The sequence below is a fragment of the Cynocephalus volans genome, chromosome 7, assembly GCF_027409185.1.
Source record: "Cynocephalus volans isolate mCynVol1 chromosome 7, mCynVol1.pri, whole genome shotgun sequence".
NCBI lineage: Eukaryota > Metazoa > Chordata > Mammalia > Dermoptera > Cynocephalidae > Cynocephalus > Cynocephalus volans.
Genome location: NC_084466.1, coordinates 124868238 through 124885987, shown reverse-complemented (window position 1 = coordinate 124885987; position 17750 = coordinate 124868238). Strand labels below are relative to the sequence as shown.

The window sequence follows — 17750 nt, the reverse complement described above, 5'->3', positions numbered from 1 at the left end:
TCCCCTGCCACCTACAAACAACTCCATCTGAAGGGAACAGCTGTGGCTTCTGCCAGCTCCTGCTCCATGCACTCAGTAGCTGTGCCTTAAAGCAGCCACAGCCCAAAATGCTCTAAGCAGTTTTTTCCTTCTCTCATCGTGGTTTCTCCCACCTTCATGAACTCTGTAAGTCTCTCCTCCTCTTCCTCTGAGCTCCAGTAGCCCCAGCTTGGCCATTGTTACATTTTTGTATCTGTAAATTGGTTGATTTGTGGGAGAGAGTGATGCTGGGGACCATCTATTCTGCCATCTTGACCAGAACCCTTCCTAATATGTTTATATTCATGTCTTTCATCAAATTTGGGGAGTGTTTGGCCATTATTTCTTTAAATATTCTCTCTGCCTCTTTCTCTCTTCTCCTTCTGGGACTCCCGAACTGCATATGTTTCTACACTTGATGGTGTTCCATAGGCTCGGCTTATTTTTCATGAATTTTTTTTCTGTTTCTTAGACTTGATAATTTCCATTTTCCTATCTTCATCTGCTCTAATTCTTTCTTTAAAAATTATTCATTTATTTATTTACTTACTTTTACATTCCAAGATGTTGTGGAGCAGTTGGGAAGGAGGGGTAGAAGGAAAAAGAGGGGAAATAGGGTTGGAACAGGAGGAAGGGGATGTGGTCAAGACTAATGGCACTCCCCTCATTATGGCAGGGGAGCCTAAGAGGCTTCTGGTGGCAGCCCAGTCATGGCTGGGCTGGATGAGGGCTTTGAGGGGGCATGGCTGATGCCCTTGGTCTCCCACACCCTGGCTCAGGAGCCCAGGGGGCTTACAGCTGTGGTTCGGTGGTTGTCACTGGGCTGGATGTGGACATCAGTGGAGCATGGTGAGTCCTTCAGCCCTCCCCTGATCCCAGCTTGGGATCCTGGGAGGCTTCCGGTCCTTCTAGGTTTTATAGGTATTCTTTGGTGGTGTTAGACCTTTACTCATTAATGTCAGAACTTTGTCTCTGATCTATGGTTTTCTGTGTTTTCTTTCAGTTCTGTGTTGGATTATTAGCTACCTACACCACTTAAACTTTGCACTGGAATTAATTTGTTGTCCTTTGCTTACTTTTAAAATGGGGAAACTCCCTGTGGGAGCCTGCACTTGAGCCCTATAGTTGAGGTAAATTGCTGCTTTGCTGCTGATTCTCTGGGGAAGGCTTTTTATGCAGCCAAGTCTTAATTGTTGACCTTATAATCACTTCTGGGTCTTGTGATGTCCAGTATACCTGGGTTGTGTGGAAACTCTAGTCTGGGTATGAGTCTTTTCAGCAAACTGCACCCCTTGCAGTTCTATATTACTGACCAGTCTCCACTGAGTAGTCCTGTGCTGACTGGAGGGCAGATCAGCTGTCCATTTTGCACACCAATGTTCCCCTGGTGGGACCATCTCCCATATTCCCCACACTCTAAACACTTCCCATGTGGTGGCTGTGCACTGGGTTCCTTGAAATGACTCACTGGCTCGGAATGGCTCTTTTTTTCAGTTGTCTGTGGCCCCTTACTCCTATGTGGGTCTATGGGAACGCTGTCGGTAGTCTTGCTGGCCGGGAGACACCAAGGCCCTCTTCTCCCCTGCAGCCTCCGAGCAACTTCATACAAAGGGCACAGCTGTGGCTTTTGCCAGCTGTTGCTCTGTGTGCTCAGCAGGACGAGGCTAGAGGTTTTTGGAGCTTGAAATGGCCAGAGCAGTACTTTCTTTCACTCATCGCATCTTCTCCTACCTTCATGAATTCTAATGGTCTCTCCTCCTCTTCCCCTGAGCTGTCGCAACCCAGCTTCGCAGTTGTTGCTTTGTAATAGCTGTAAATTGGATTATTGTGGGAGAAGGTAATGCTGGGTACCATCTATTCTGCCACCTTGACTGGACGTTGCTCTGATTCTTTCATCTGCCTGCTCAAATATGCCTTTGAACACCTCTAGCAAATTTATGATTTATGTTATTGCACTGCACTGTTTTATTTCTGTTGCTTATAATAGATTAGCTGAAGCTGGGTAATTTATATAGAAATGAAATTTATTTCTCATGGTTTAGAGGCTTGGAAGTTCACAGTCCAGGGGCACTTCTGTTGATGGCCTTCTTGGTAGAGACTCTCTATAGCAATGATATCACATAGTGAGAATTGCATGAGCAGGAGAGCTAATCTTCTCCCTCACTCTCCTTATGAAGCAATCAGAACCACACTCATGAAAACCCATTAAACCATCAACCCATTACCCCATGAATTAATCAATCTATTTACAGGGCCACAGTTCTCAAGATCCAATCACCTCTTAAACTCTCCAGCTTCCACCACCTTATTGGGCATGAAGTTCCAACATAAGCTAGGGGAACATTAAAATCACAGCATTCTGTCCCTGGCCCACCAAAGCTCCTGTCCTTCTCACATACAAATACATTTATTTCTTCCTCATAGCTCCAAAGTTTTAACTCACTGTGGCACCAACTTAAAAAGATCCAAAATCCCATCTGTGGAATTAAAACCAGTTATCCACTTCCAAGATACAATTGTGGGGTAGGTATAACACAGAATTTCTCATTCCAAAATGGAGAAATCAGTAAAAAGAAAGGATTAACAGGACCCATAGAGTGCCTTCCAAGTCCCGGACTCAGCCCATGCTTCAACTCTCCCAGGATGATGTTGCACACTGTAGCTCTATAGTCCTGGCATCTCGGTGGCAGTGCCCCTCTCACAGCTCCACTATGCATGGCCCTGGAGGGAGTTCTCTGCTGCAACTCTGACCCTACATTTCCACTCAGCATTGCTCTAATAAAAGCTCTCCTCTGTGACCCTGCCCCTGTAACAGATTTATTGCTGGGCCTCTGGGCTTTTCCGTACTTCATCTGAAATTGGGGTGGACGCTGCCATGCCTCCAAAGCTCTGGCATTCTGTGAGCCTGCAGACTTAACACCATGAGGAAGGCTTCTGGCTTGTATCTTCCAAAGCAGTGAGTTCTAGCAGCACCTCTGACCACTTTAGCCAAGCTAGAGTAGCTGGGGTGTGAGGAGCAGCATCTTCAGGTGGTAATAGGGGCCCCCCAATCCTGTACCCTGAAACCATTCTGTTTTCCTAGGTCTCTGGGCCTCTGATGGGAAGGGCAGCCTTGAAGATCCCTGGTCTTTCTTCAGTTCCCTTGATGATTCCTTCCTTTTGTCCTGATTTCCTTAGCAAATGCTCACTGTTCTACATCCTTGGTTCCTCTCCTAAACACACCTTTTTACTATTTACATGGTCAGGCTGAGAGTTTTCCAACTTTTTACCCTCTGCTTCACTTTTAATTATAAATTCTGCCTTTACATCATGACATTGCTGCCATAATTCAGCATAGGCTGTTGGATGTATATATCTTTGATTCCCTTTCTGTAAGTCTCCAGCTCTTCGTCTTTGCAGGTCATGGAGTCATTTGCTTCAGAACTTCTCACCTGTTGTTGCAAGTTATGATTGATTTAACAGGCAGTAACATAAGAAAGTCCATTTCTTTCTGTTGAAAAAGACAGGTTACTTTGTTGCCTCTCTCCTCAAAATGCATATTATATCTACATGGTATATATATTTTAATCTCTGTTCTTTAGCCTGGAACCTGTGACACTCAGAGCAATCAGCCCACCTAATATGCAGACCCTGACTCTAAACCACGTTTTCAAAAGAGAAGAACCAGTGGTCCTTGTAGAAATGGCTGATTGGTGAGCTGGGGCAGTGAAAGCACAAAATGGAGCTAGAATACGTTGCTGTGCCAAAAAGATAAGGACTTGCTCGATGATTGATTGGATTGTAGAAAAGGGCACAGAATCCACACATTCAGAGGCAATTCAAGCACCCAAATAATTAATAGTAGTAATGGATTATAACCCATCAAAAACAATTGAATCCATGATCCTTTATGGATATTGATAAGTAAATGAGTAACTTGGAGACTTGGTGAGGTTCAAAGAATTGCTGTGATTGTTATATCTTTCTTTTCTTTTTTAAAAAATAAATTTATTGAATGTTCAAAAAGAGAGAACAGAACTGAGGCTACCAGAGGTGGGAAAGGTGAGGGGGTGGAAGGGTTAGGAAGACATTGGGAAAGGTCCTCAGAAAATGATTACACTGCATAATACTGAATATCCTAATTATCCTGATTTGAGCATCACATATTGTACACAGGTACTGATAGTGAACTCTGTATCCCACAGATATGTACAATAGATTATGTTTCAATCATAAAAAAAGATATTTTACAGATGATCACAAAATTCCAACAACAACAAAAAAAACATTATGAGGAATAGGTATTACAGAACTTCAAAGAATCTATCCACAAAATACCTCTAAATTACAAAGTTGAGGAGAATAATTTTACAGTGGAGAAGACTACCATACACTATCTTAACCTAGTAATCATGTGAATATTATCTGTAATGGAACAGATTAAATTGTTTGTCACCCACAAATGAAAAGAAAAAGTATCATTCTGTGATATTTCTGCAGAGATGCATGAGCTAAATTTAATTCTTAGGAAACATCAGACAAGCTCAAATTGAGAGACATTTCATAAATATTGGGCCTATATATACTATTAAAAGTAGAAATGTCATGGAAGTCAAGTAATGACTGAAGAATTATCCCAGACTGATGTTGACTAAAGAGACATAATACCTAGTTGCAACATGTAATTCCAGATTCTGAGCTGAATTCCAAATGAGATATAAAGGATATTTTGAGACTTACTGGTGAAACAGCAATGTAAATAAGAATTAGAAAGTCCCAGTGTAAAAACATTATTTCTGATTTTGATGGCTTTACTATATTTCTATAAGAAAATCACCCTTTTTAAAGGTAATACAAACTTTAATATTTTTGGCCTTCAAAATTAGGTCAACAATTTATTTTCAAATGATCAAAATAAAATAATTCTTTGCACATAGTAACAACATTTTTAACACATGATTTTTTGTTTGTTTTGGGTTTTTTTTTTAATAAAGCCTACTGTGGGCTTTTACAAACAAAATCAACTAGCACTTCATAACTGAAGAATCAATATTGCCAATGGGCATTTGAAAAAGTGCACAGCATCCAAAAGCTATAAAGAAATGAAAACTAAATTTTCAATTAGATATTACTACATAATCGACCAGAATGTTTAAAATAAAAAAGACAGATTACACTATGTGTTGACAAGCAAGTGAAGGAACTGGTGTTCTCATAGCAAAGGAAGCAGTATATTGTAATTTAAAGTAGACTTGAATTAATTATAAATACACATTGCAAACAGAAGGGAAACTACTGGAAAAAGCAAAAAGAAAATAAGGGATATGTTAAGAAAGAAGAAATGATGTATTCATTTAATATGCTGTTAAAACCAAGCAAGGCAGGAAAAGAGTTGAAGATGAAAATACAAAGAACATGAGCAATGAGAAGAAAGCAGCAACACATATGTGATAGATATTATTCAACCATACCAAAATCACTTTAAATATCACTAAATACACCACTTAAAACCAGTCTGCCACAGTAGATCAAAAAAGAAGACCCACCCATATGAGGGTATGTCAAAACCTTTGTAGAAAAATAGAATTAAAAGATAATGTGAATTTGTCCATTAACTTTTTAAAGTACTCATGTATGTATGTTGTTTACAAGAAATCCATTTGAAATGTAAAGACATATATAGATTGAAGGTAAAGGGATGGAGAAAAATATACCATGCTAACACTATCCAAAAGAAAGCCACAGAGCCATGTTAGTTTCAGACAAAGCCATCTTTAGAGCAAGGAAAATTATTAGAGATCAAGAGGAGTATTACATGATGACAAAGAAGTCAATTCTCTAGGAAGACATAACAATCCTAAAGGGTATGTACGTCACAATAGAATGTCAAGATACATGAGGCAAAAACTGGTAGAACTGCAAGAAGAAATAGAAGAATTCATTATTACAGCTGGAGAATTCAACATCTCTCTATCAGAATTGGACAGATTCAAGCAAGGATGGCCAGTTAGTTCAGTTGGTTAGAGCATGGTGTTCTAACGCCAAGGCCAAGGGTTCGGATTCCTATACCGACTACTTGCCCCCCTCCCCCAGAAAAAAGAAAAAGAAAGAAAAAAGAAAAGGAAAAAGAAATGGACAGATCCAGCAGGAAGAAAATCAGTAAAAACATAACTGAATTGAATAGCACCATCAATCAATGGATATAATTGACATTTATAGAGTACTCGATGCAAGGAAAGCAGAACACACATTCTTCTCAAGTTCACATGAAACATTTACCAATATAGATTACATTCTAGGCCATAAAACACATCTTACACATCTTAACAATTTTAAAGGAATATGAATCATACAATGTCTACTCTCAGACAACGGTGGAACTGAACTAGAAATCAATAGCATATAGATAGCTGGAATACCCCCAAATACTTACAGATTAAACAACACATTACTAAATAATACATGGGTCAAAGAAGACATCTCAAGAGAAATTTTAAAATATTTTGAACTAAATTAAATAAAAAGAGAAGTTTTCAAATATGTATGGGATGCAGTAAAAGCAATGCTTACAGGGAAATGTAGAGCATTGAATGCATATATTAGAAAAGAAGAAAGATATAAAATTAGTAATCTAAATATCTAACTTAGGAAACTAGTGAAAAAAGAACAAATCATATCCAAAGTTAGCAGAAGAAAAGAAAGAATAAAAGTTAGAGCATAGTTCAATTAAATTGAAAACGGGAAATCAATAGAGAAAATTAGTGAAATCTAAACCAAAAACTGGTTCTTTGAAAATAAAATTTATAAACCTCTGGCCAGTCTTACAAAGAAAAAACAGAGTAGTCAGATCTTACTAATTTTAGAATTAAGAGAGAGGCTATCACTATTGTTACCATGGGCATTAAAAGAATCATAAGAGTATGAACAATTATATGCTCACAAATTTGATAATTAGATGAAATGGATGAATTCCTTAAAGATGCAAAGTGCTAAAATACACAAAAGGAAATAAATAATCTGCATAGGTTTTTAATCTATTAAAGTAATTGAATTAATAAGTAATAAGATCCAAGACAGAAAGCATAAGTCCCAGAAGGGTTCACTGGTGATTTCTACCAAATGTTTTCAGGGAGACTTATACCAGTTCTCTAACATCTCTACCAGAAGGTAGTAAGATGAAATATTTTCTAACTTGCTTTATAAGCCCAGGATTTTTCTAATAATACCGCCAGATAAAGACATCATTAGAAAGGAAAACTACAGACCAACAATATATTTAATAAAAATAAGTGCAAGCACCTAACAAAATATTAGTAAATCATATCCAACAGTGTGTAATAATATCTTTACAACATGATCAAGTGGGATTTATTGCAGGTATGCAAGACTGGTTCAAAATCTGAAAATCAAATAATGTATTCCATCATATCAACTTTCTAAAAAAGAGAAGTCACCAAATTGACATTTTAGTGTTTGATTTGGGGTTTGTATTGGTGAAAACTCCTCATGTACTAGAAGAAATTGACATTTTAATAGAGTGGAGGGGTGCTAAATTAACCTGACTTTTCAACTTATAGGATACCCATGTCAGAGGGCAAGAATTCCTTGCCATGAGTGACTTTCAAATATCTTCCGTATTTATCCCCCAAGGAAGGATTCTAGATATTCTGCCCTATACCTCTTTTTTTCTTCTTTTTTAATATTATTTATTATAAGCATATTATTACTATAAATCATGATTTTTTATGCCCTTTACCCAACCTATCCCTCCCCAGTGCCCCCAACCCCCACACCTCACTCCAGTCTCTAGTATTCTGAAAGTTCAAAGAATTTTTTAGGTCTTTTCTTACTTTCTTCCTTTTTCTTTCTTTCTTTCATAGCACCCATTTATAAGTGAGAACATGTATTTCTCTTTCCTTGTCTGGCTTATTGCACTTAACATAATTTTCTCCAGACTCATCCATGTTGCTTCAAATAGCAGATCCCATTCTTTCTTATGACTGAGTAGTATTCCATTGTGTATATATGCCACATTTTCCATATCCAGTCACCTGTCAATGGATGTTTAGGTTGGTTCCATATTTTGTCTATTGTAAATAGAGCTGCAATGAACATGCAAGTGCAGGTATCCCTTCAACATGAAAATTTCTATTCCTTTGGATACATGCCTAGTAGTGGGATTGCTGGATCATATGGCAGTTCTCTCTGTAATTGTTGGAGGAACCTCCATTCTGTTTTCCATAATGGTTGTACTAATTTACAGTCCCACCAACAGTGTAAAAGAGTTTCCCTTTCCCCACTTCCTTGCCAGTATTTGTTGTTCTTGTTCTTTTTAATAAAGGCCATTCCAAATGGGGTGAGATGATATTTCAATGTGGTTTTCATTTGCAAATCTGTAATACCTAGTGATGTTGAGCATTTTTTCATATACCAGTGGGCCATTTGTATGTCTTCCTTTGAAAAGTATCTATTCCTCACCTTTGCCCATTTTTAATTGGATTATTTATTTTTTCTGTATTGTTGTTTGAGTTCTTTATATATTCTGGATATTAATCCCTTGTCGGAAGTATAGTTTGCAAATGTTTTCTCCCATTCCACAGGCTGTCTTTCTGCTCTGTTGATTTTTTTTTTACTTTCCTAAAGATTTTTAATTTGGTATAGTCTCATTTGTTTATTTTTTCTTTTGTTGCTTGTGCTTTTGGGGGTCTTATTCATAAAGTCTTAGCCCAGTCCAACTTCCTGGAGTGTTTCCACTGTGTTTTTTTAAGTAATTTTATGGTTTCAGGTCTTATATTTAAGCCTTTAATCCATTATGAGTGATTTTGGTATATGGTGAGAGGCTCAGGTCCAGTTTCATTCTTCTACACATAGAACTCCAATTTTCCCAGGACCGTTTATTGAATAGGCAATATTTAACAAATTTCCCCAATGTAGGTTCTTGCTGCCTTTATCAAAGATCAGTTGGCTGTGAGTCTGTGTGTTGATTCCTGGGTTTTCTATTCTCTTCCACTGATCTGATTGTCTGTTTTTATGCCAGTATGATGCTATTTTGGTTATTATGGCTTTGTAATATAATTTGAATTGGGTAGTGTTGTGCCTCCATCTTTTTTTATTTTTTCTCAAGGTTGCTTTGGCTATTCAGGGTCTTTTGAAGTTCTATATGAATGTTAGAATTGCTTTTTCTATTTCTGTGAAGAATGACATTGGTATTTTGATGGGAATTTCAGTGAATCTGTAGATTGCTTTGGGTAGAATAGACATTTTCATAATGTTAATTTTTCCCATCCAAGAGCACGGTATGTCTTTCCATCTATTTGTGTCCTCTTTAATTTCTTTCAGTAGTGATTTATAGTTCTCATTGTAACGATCTTTCACCTCCTTGGTTAAATTGATTCCTTGGTATTTTATTTTTTTGGTGACTATTGTAAATGAGTTCATTTTCTTGATTTCTTTTTCTGCTAGTTTGTTACTGGAATATAAGAATGCTACTGATTTGGGGGTGTTAATTTTGTACCCAGCGATATAACTGAAATTGTTGATCAGTTCTAAGAGTTTTTTAGTAGAGTTTATAGGTTTTTACATGTATAAGATCATGTCATCTGCAAACAGGGGTAGTTTGATTTCTTATTTTGTTGTTTTTGTTTGGTTTGTTTGTTTTAGAGTATCCATCACTGTGTCAAACAAATACTGCTATAATTTCTTAGCATTACTTGAACAGATGACTTGGGTTTTGATTTTATATCTCCACCTAATTAAAGCTTTAAGTTGTAATATCAAAAAATAAATAAACAAAATGAAAGAGAAGTCACATGATTATGTTAATATGTATAGAAAAAGCATCTGACAAAACCCAGCACACATACACATACATACTTTGTTTGTTCTCAACAAGCTAAGAATAGAAGAGAAAATTTTGTGATTGGATAAATAACATTTACAAAAAAAACAAAAGCTGACCTCTTCATCAATGGTGAAAAACTTGACACCTTTTGGATGAGATCAAGAGCAAGGCAAGATGTCCCCTCTCACCACTCCTATTCAACACTGTACTGGAAATTCTCACTAATATAATAACAAGAAAAGGAAATAAAATGTACACTGATTGGGAAGGAAGAAATAAAAGTGTTGCTGTTTGCAGATTACGTGATTGTCTATGTAGAAAATCCCAAGAAGAAACAAAAGCAAAACAAAAAACCAAAGCACAAACAAAACAACAAAAGACTCCTGGAACTAACAAGCAGTTATAGTAAGGTTGCAGGATAGAAAGTTAACATATAGAAGTTCAATTACTATTCTAGCAATACTTATGTATAAGTCTGAAAACAAGTAAAATATCATTTGAGGAAAACTAAAACTCTGATGAAATGAAAATAAACTTGTACATCCATACAATGGAATATTATCTAGTGTTAAAAAGAAATGAGCTATCAAGCCATGAAAAGACATGGAGGAATCTTGTGGATATTACTAAGTAAAAGACACTGATCGTGAGGAAAATGGAGTCAGTATAGTCAGGCCCCCTTGCCTCAGATCTGGCTGGATATGATTCAGCACATTCATTTTAAACAAGTTATATAAGAGTGCTGTAACTGTGCATGCACACCCATATACTCCTTGGTTCATTGCCTTTGCTTTGTACCTTTGGTATAAGAGACAATGGCTGTGAACCACTGCCAGGCAGAGCTTGTGTCAGAATAAAGCTTGTCCATTATCATCTGCCAGAATCTTTCTTCAACTACCCGACTCATGACCTGCATAGGATGGGGCAGAGGGGTCTGTGATCCCACCTAACACAGATCTAAAAAGGCTTCATATTGTATGATTCCAACTGTATGACTTCGTAGAAAAGGCAAGACAATGGGGACACTAAAAAGATATTTGTTGCCAGGGCTTGGGGGAAGGGAGGAATGAATTGTCAGAGCATACATGATTTTTAGGGCAGTGAAACTATTCTGTGTAATACTACGGGGCGGACACTTGTCATTATATATTAGTCAAAATCTATAGAATGTACAACACAAAATGTTAATCCTCTGTAAACTTAAACATTGATTGATGAGGTGGCAATGTTGGTTCATCACATGTAACTAATGAACCACACTGGTGAGAGTTGTTGATTTTGGAAGAGGCTGTGTGGGTGTGAGGAGAGGTTATGTAGGAACTATGTACTTTCCAATTAGTTTTGCTGTGAACCTCAAACTGTTCTAAAAATGAATTATATTAATGATAAAAAAAAAAAAAACCTGTTCAAAGTCACAACTCTAGCCAAGCTGAAATATGCATTACTCTGTAACTGTGGAGGGCTTAATGCTGTTACCTTCCTGATCATCTGAACCAAGATGGGAATTCTATGGGATGGGATGTGAGATGTCACTGAACTGAAAGTTCTGAGAAAGTTGGAAAACCAGGATTCTAAAACAACTGAGGCATTGGTAACACTATATCTCACCAAGTCTCCAACTCCTCATTCTTAAAAAACAAAGCCAAATTTAGACTAGTTGATCTCAGAGATCTCCTCCCTATTTAAATTATTTACAGTTCTCTCATTCTGTTAAAATAAAAGTCCAAGCAAGACTCTCAGTTCAGCAGAAGGGACGAGGAGCAGAGCAGGGACATCTATCTCTCAAGGAATGAAATGATCACTCTAAAGAGAACAGCAGAGCGTATTTTATCCAAAATAAGATGGTACATTTTCTTTAGAATTTAGAGCTATGTGTGTCAGTCAGCAATTACTGTTTCCCTTTGCCCTGAACAAAAGTTCACCAAGACCTGGACTCACTCAAGTTCTAAAGGTTATAAAACCAAACTTTACTGACTCTCATTTTAGTCAAGTAGTGCTGTAATTATTAACTAAATTAATACTTACTTTGAAAGTTGCTGATTATTTTGAAAGTTGCCTGAGATATTAGATTATAGCACATAATCAATAAATGTTGGTGAACCCAGTTGAACTGAATGTGTTCCCTGGAGGGGAGGGTACAAGAGGAGTGGACATGGGTTCTTTCCTCAGCTCTATAACCTGCAATCTGTGTGCTGTTGGCCAAGGCACTGAATCTCCGAGGCCCAGCTTCCTCATCCATAAAATGGGAATCATTTTACCTTAGACAAAGGTAAGTCAGAAACTCAAAAGTGATATGATGGATGTGAAAATTCTGTGTAAATTGTCAGAATCCCTGTAAAAACGACCAATAAAAAAGACATGGTGTAACTGGGTCTTGACATAACATAATTCTTTTACTAAAAGAGGTTAATAATATTTGTACTAATCAACTTACAACAAAATGAAATTCTTACTAAAAACATCTTTGAACAAGCATTGCCATTAGTCATCTTGTGATGTATATCATTCAAGTCGTATTTAGACACTCATGACCACTAAATGTCATCGCCAGCTCAGGTCTGCACGTTATGGTGGTTCTGTGCTATGGGTTCATTAAATAATTTCCCTACCTCCCCTCCTCTGTTGAATCCACAACTGTTGTTCTGTCTATAACTTCCCTTCCTTTATGTGCATTATCACTTTCTATTATTTCTGACAATGACAGATCAAGAACACAGAAGCAGTTATGTTTTGAGGCAACTGGGAGGTAGAAGATGACAGTTTCTCAAACCTTTCTTATGAAATTCGTTGAGACTGGCTCTTCTCACAGATGCACCGAGCAAGTGTCATCTCCACGGTGATGAAGATGAAGGACCATATCTTTTGTTTCTTCCCTTGAGTACATCTGGTCCTGTTATATTTGGAGTGAAATAAGGGGCTTCTATTAAATATGGAGCATGTTGCTTTATGAACTGAGTCAATGGGGGGCATATTTAGAGTAACTAGTGTTTGGGGATTAGTTTGGTTTTGCTAAAATTGTTCTCGAGGCAGCGGTGGTGTAAGCCATAGTGCACCACAATGGGCAGCCGAAGATCTTGGTTCAAATCCCAGTTCTTTCACCTGTGATCTGTGTGACTCTGACAGGTCTCCCTTCCCACATTTGGAAAATAAAAACAATAATCTCTGCCATCCAATATTTTTATTTTGAATTTAATGGTGAAATGATGTAAATTTATAAGCTAATAACTTGATATGTGTCTGGTCACTTTAGATGTATAGTTATGTTAGCTATTTCATGTTTAGGCAGCTACAGTGTTAGTAGAATATATTAAATATTTGTAAAGCTTTCAGTATAGAGGACAAAGTCTCCTAGTGTGTGATATAACATTATAGCATGCATTTTTTATTTATGAGGCATAGAATATAATAATAATCTGTATTAGCCTCAAAGTCATAAATTCCCAACTGGGAATTAATCTGAGAAACACCAATGCCTGGACTCTAGACAAGTACAATTAAACCAGAATCTCCAGGGTAAGCACTGGAAAAGAAGAAAACAAGATGTTAAAACATGCTATTTTTATCTCTCATTGGACCAAAGCCCACTGAACAGAGTATAAGTATATCTAGCTTATTGATCACTTTATTCATCAAAGAGACACATACTGATTTAGCAGGAGGTGGTATAAAAAGCTTTGGATTGCAAGATCACAGTTGTCTTGTAAGAAGAGAAGGCATCAGTGGGTCCAATGGTGGTCCTGGTGCTCTGTCTCTCCTGTTTGCTTCTCCTTTCACTCTGGAGACAGAGTTCTGGGAGAGGGAAGCTTCTGCCTGGCCCCACTCCTCTCCCAATTATTTAAAATATCCTGTAGATAGATGTTAACAACATCAGCAAATCCTTAAGAAATGTAAGTATGCTTTATGCTCCTTCAGTGCTTTGCAAAGAATAAGTATATTGACCCCTGTTTTTAAATAAACATATTTTTGGAGGCACGGTATGTGACAATAGATCATTGTAGTACAGAGTTGCAGATAGGAGGAATGCCTGATTCTTTTTTAGATCAATTGTACAATATGCTGGAGTTAACTAAAAATTTAGTACTGTACATTTCAATATCATTAAGGGAGTAAATATCTAATGTTCTCATCACAAAAAAGTTAAATATTAAACACAATGGATGTGTTGATTAGCTTAATTTTATGTTAAAAATCAACACACTTTGTACCTCATAAATATCTACTATAATTTTTCAATACCGTATATAATAAAAATAAATAATTGATCTTCAGAAAGCAAAGTATTCCCTGTAAACATTCATGCTTCTGTTGCCTATTTCAGCCTGTCTTCGTCAGAAATAGTTGAAGGAAGTAATGAATTTTGTGAGTAGAGAAACATTTAGGCTCTTGTATGGTAGAATTAAAATAATAAATTGGCAAACATTAGGAATGCTGCTTCCCTTCTTTGTTTTATAGCCATTTTCCATGATTTCCTGATGAAGGTAAATGGTAAGGGAAGTGTGTGTTTGTGATTAGAGATTTCATTAAAAAGACATCTGTTATAATTGCCTGTGTTTCATTAAGAATAGCCATGAAAATTGAACTTCCCTGAAGAGTCAATTTATTTTCTCTGATATCAAGGAAACAACTATGGGCTCAGGAGCAGCTTAACTGAATGATTTGTTGGTATCAGGATTCTTTTGGTTTCTGCTGTCTGTGTCCAAAATTGCTTGATGATGTTAGAAATTGTTCTTCCAGGAGAAACAGCATGTTCAGGCACTGCCGGTGTGGTGCTCACTCTTTCTGTGCTTGCAATACGAGCAGGTCCCAAAAGGGCTAGGCATTAAAATCACATAGGGTGACTTTATACATATAGATTTCTAGTGTTTATCACAGGGCTACTGAGTCAGGATCCTTACAGAAAAAGCTTTACAGGGGATTCTGAAGCAATCAGCTGGCTAGTGGTCTCGAGGTGAGCACACAGGGCTGATTAATTGCTCAAGCATCAGAGATCAAATTCGGAGAGGATCAAATTTGGGTCTTCTGTGCATTAGCTGTGGGGCACTAAAAAATGAATTTGAAATTCTCTAACCTAAACTTTTTGTTTTATGACAAGATACAAATACCTACTGAATGTGTTGATGTGAGGATTAATTATAACCTGTCTATCAATAGACTGGGCATTGCATGGCACATCGTAGGTCATCAGTAAGTAGCAACTATAACAATCATAATCATATTTATGAATAAAATTCAGAAACATTTGAAGCTGTGTGTAGCTTCAAAAGTCTATGGCCCTGTGCTCACTGTGTATTTTGGCCTGAAGCCTGTCGTGGTGTTGCATGGATATGAAGCAGTGAAGGAAGCCCTGATTAATATGGAAGAGAAGTTTTCTGGAAGAAAAATTTTCCCAGTGATAGACAAATGTAATAAAGGATATGGTGGGTATGTGCGTGCCTGTGTCAGCATTAGAAATTGGGTAAGAGGACTGAAAACAAAAATGTGAAGAAATCCTCAGGCAGAGCTAGGCCCAGCCATGTGGCTTCCAAGTGTCAGTTCACTCTTCCTTGTAGAGGATTCATAAAGCAAATGTACTTCACAGGGCCTGGTTTTCCAAAGCCTTGCAGTTTCAAATGTTGACCTTGCAAAGGACAAGAAATTTTCCTCAGGCTATAAAGTCTCTGGTGTAAGATAAAGATTTGTAACACAGCAAGGTTGCTGGCTCAAAGATAGACCGGTTACTGATTGATATGTAAAGTTACTGGGAAGCTGCTGGAGGGAGAAAGAATGTTTGCAGAGGTCAAGTTTTTGTTGGTGGATCACTTAATTGTCTAAGAAAATGTCATTTGACTTGTTTTTGCTGAATATTACCATCTTCTATTGTTAAACTTGTTAAACAGTACTTAGCAAAAACCCCACCTATGTCTCTTCCTGTAACTTCTTAGTCTGGAGAATAAATGCAGGAAGAAAACCCCAATTCGGGGTTAATTTCCCAAGGAAGAAATGCCTCTCACTTGAGGGTTAAAGGTAAGTTAACCACTTTGGGGCTTCTTTTTTTTTTTTTTTTTTTTTTTTTCCGGTGACCGGCGCTCAGCCAGGGAGTGCACCAATCATCCTTATATAGGATCTGAACCCGCGGCGGCGGGAGCGTCGCCGCGCTGCTAGCGCAGCACGCTACCGAGTGCGCCACGGGCTCAGCCCAACCACTTTGGGGCTTCTCACTGCTCAGAAGAGATGGGCTTTGAGTAATCCTTTGTGGCTCTGTCACCCAGTGGAAGTGGGGTGACAAATCCATGGGGGGCAAAGCAACACTTCCTTGTCTGGGATCTTCCTCCTACTTTCTGTTCCGTGTCTGTTAGGAATCATTTTCAGCAATGGAAAGAGATGGAAGGAGACTCGGCACTTTTCGCTCATGGCCCTGCAGAATTTTGGGAATGGGGAAGGGAAGCATTGAGGACCGTGTTCAAGAGGAAGACTGCCGCCTTGTGGAGGAGCTGAGAAAAACCAATGGTGGGTGCCTCTTTACTCTGTAGCACTTACCTAAACAGACTGCTCTGTCCTATAATGACATTTCAGGGACAAACACTTCAGGGACAGCTAGATCTTTCATTACAGTAGTGGCTGTCAGCCCTTCTGTGGAGGAGGGATGGTTTGAAGCAGAGAGCCAAGAGAGCTTTTGCATATATGTGCTGTGTGTGTGCAGGTAAGACTGTGCATACAGTGTGTGTAAAAGGCCATTTGATCCTATTTTCTCCTGAACTTTATTTCTTTGTTTTCAAATTAGAAATCATGAAAATAGGTTTTGAGTGCATTTTCTGAGAAACATAAAGAGAGAAACCCCAGGGGTTTCAAGATGACAGTGGCTGCGGCGGTTGGCGCGGAGTAGCTGAGGTGGAAAAGGTGGCCACTAGGCCTCAGGCAGCTGGGAAACTTGTGGACCTTCCTCTCGCCATCTCTTAAGGGAGGACCACTGCTGCTGGCCGGTCGTGGGGGCTGACCACCACTTTGCCCCCGGCAGGAGAGGCTGCCTCATTTACAGGCAACAGCTTTGAAGTGTGGAGCAGGAAAAGAACCCTTTCTTAGCTGCAAAAGCAAGTCTCGAAACAGGGAACACGGCACCAGGGCTGCTGTGGATGCAGACAGGATACTGGAGGCCGGGGCCGTGCTGAAGGCGGCCAGCTGCCCTATTCAGGATTCGAGGTTTCAGGCCGGCATTAAAGAAGATTCCTGGGAGCACCCGAGCCGCAACGTGACTGAACAGCCCGAGGCGGCAACGGCCGAGAACGGGAAAGGCGGCAAACCAGAGGCAGAGAGTGAGCACCCGACCTGGCACAACCCTGTGAGTGACCCCTGAACCAGCCCTGTTTGGGGGGCTGACGCCCACCCGGCTCCCACCTGCATCACCAGGCCACTCACCACCCTGGGGCTGCCTCAATTTTCCCAGGTCCTGGCAGCTCCGCCCGGCTCGGCCACCACAGAGCCTTCGCACTTGCTTGGCCTGGCGCGGGGCCTTCCGGAGCCTGTGGGCTGGCCTCCCCTCCCACTCCCACCGTGGTTCTCTGGTGGGTTGGTGGTGTGGGGCATCCCCGGCCAGTGTCAGGAGGGCAAGGAAGTATGGGCAGGCCGACTGTGATTCCACCACACCCTGGACTCCGGCCCCTGGTAAACTTCCTGTTACTGGGAGGCAGATACCATCTCTGCGGCCACGAGTTCAGAAAAAAGCCTAACCAATATCTGGTTGGGAATAGTGTGGTAGGAGAGTTCCCAGGTCCGCTTGAACCTGCTGGAGAGCTGGCTGCAGGCGGGCGCAAGACTTGGTTAATACCGGGGGGATACAAAGGTGATCAAGTCCTGAGAAAGATCTACACAGTGCTACAAAGGCACTCAGAGCGACCACTCATCTGTGCCTAGCAGAAACCTGGTAGACTTCCTGGGC

General features: G+C 39.2%; 1 pseudogene; it reads left to right on the top strand.

The window, feature by feature from the left end:
• The first annotated feature begins 728 nt into the window (after positions 1–728).
• On the top strand, positions 729–16347 carry LOC134381763 (cytochrome P450 2C9-like; annotated as a pseudogene).
• Positions 16348–17750: the final 1403 nt, after the last annotated feature.